This window comes from Mandrillus leucophaeus, unplaced genomic scaffold (genome assembly GCF_000951045.1).
Source record: "Mandrillus leucophaeus isolate KB7577 unplaced genomic scaffold, Mleu.le_1.0 Scaffold151, whole genome shotgun sequence".
Taxonomy (NCBI): Eukaryota; Metazoa; Chordata; class Mammalia; order Primates; family Cercopithecidae; genus Mandrillus; species Mandrillus leucophaeus.
This window is the reverse complement of record NW_012101488.1, coordinates 1,631,583-1,633,209: the sequence shown is the minus strand read 5'-3', so window position 1 is coordinate 1,633,209 and position 1,627 is coordinate 1,631,583. Positions and strand designations below refer to the sequence as shown.

Sequence of the window (1,627 nt, the reverse complement as noted above, 5' to 3'; positions counted from 1 at the left end):
TGGGAATGACTTTGGAAAAGCATAAGGAACTGTTAGCTATTGTGTTGATCGGCACAAATGAATCAATAAATGTGCTCTTCCCCAACTCTCCACCCCTCAGCAACACCCTATTGCAATACTCTCAATTCCCTTCCCAAGGGCCCCGGGCAAAAATGGAGCCCTCCTGGCTAGACTCCATCTCCCAGCGCGCCCCGCGGGGAAGCGCCCTGCGCTTGCGCTGCCAAGTCCTCTCCGGCTTTGTCTCCCGGGAGTTCGAGTCGTTCTTTTCCTCCGCCCGCCTAATTTGCTTCCCACCCCACCTCCACGCTTGACCGTGCTGCCTTCTGGGGTATGTAGTCCGTGGCTGTCCGGACTTCAATTCCCACCGGGCTTCGGGACGAGAACCCGGAAGGGGAGGCTGGAGAGGAGCGAGTAGGGTAAACCCGCGTAGCTGAGGGAGATGCAGCGCGCGGCGATGGTGAGAGCCCAGGCGAGGGCCGGGGGCGCTGGAGAGTCGGGACGGGGGTTCGGGACCGGGTGACGAGGGGGAAGAGGCAGGGGCGAAAGAAGGGGCTGGGCGAGGGGAGATTGCCTGGGGGAGGGGATTGGGAGGAATGGGAGCCGGAGGTAGTAGTAGAAGAATGGTGGCTTGGGGAGGGGTCTTGGAGGTGGGGTGGGAGTGGAGCTTTGGAATTGATTGTAAAGGGGCTCAGAGCTGGGGAAGTGGGCCCCGAGTTGGAGACGGGGCTGGACGTCCAGGTAGAGGCCCTGAAGGTGTCGATTTCGATAGGGTGTTAACCTGTGGCGAGGGTATGAGGATCACGGTTAGGATGAGTGAGGGGGTCTGGAAGCTCCAAGGGACAGGCGAACGGTGGACGCGATGGGATGGGGCCTCTGGATCGGATTGGGGGCAGGAAGGCAAGTTGAGGAGGTGGGAGGGAGAAATCAGTGGTAGGAGAGTGTGGGTTCAGGCTCCAGGACTGAGGGTGGGGTGAGGAGCGTGAAATTAGGGGCGTGGATGTAGTGATAATTTCCCTAGTCCCGCCAGAGACTCCCGGTGAGCTGGACAGGCACAGAACTGTAGGATAATATGGCCAGAAAGGGCCATCCAGACAGGCTTTGCACCCTCACTTCCCCAGTGGAATTTAGAAGAGTGTAGTGGTTTATCCCTATGAGAAGTACAGCATTCACATCCCCTATTCTCCCACCCCTTTGTGCCATGGACAAATCTGTGAGCCTTAGTGCCCTTATCTGTAGTATGGGAACGGCAAGCATGCCTCTGAGAACAGGGTTAAAGGGAGTCATTAAAATCGTTACTATTAATGGGAGATCTGGGCTGTGAAGTTTCAGTCTCAGAGCTGTTGGTGGGAAGTTCTCCGCCCCCGGAATGTGACTGGGTTACAGGTGCTAATGGATTTCCTCCTTTCCAGTCCAGTCCCAGAGGGCGTTTTCTCAAAAGCTGGCACTGATCTGGGCACACACCCCAGCTCAGAAGCATGTAGGGGTTCCCTACTGTGGATTACAGTTAACGCTTATTGTTTTACAAAATGCCTGGCCCTGTCCTTAGCTGTTTGTATGCATTAACTCATTTAATTCTGATAACACCCCTGAGGGGTAGGTGCTGTTATTTTCTCCATTTTACAGAAAG

At 55.7% G+C, this 1,627-nt stretch overlaps 1 protein-coding gene across 1 annotated transcript in view; it reads left to right on the top strand.

Moving 5' to 3' along the window:
- Positions 1-414: 414 nt before the first annotated feature.
- LOC105535891 (F-box only protein 46) overlaps positions 415-1,627 on the top strand; it is a 37,239-nt gene continuing 36,026 nt past the window's right edge. The window contains exon 1 of the mRNA XM_011975147.1: positions 415-457. The gene's annotated coding sequence lies outside the window, so the exon portion shown is untranslated. The remainder of the gene's footprint in view (positions 458-1,627) is intronic.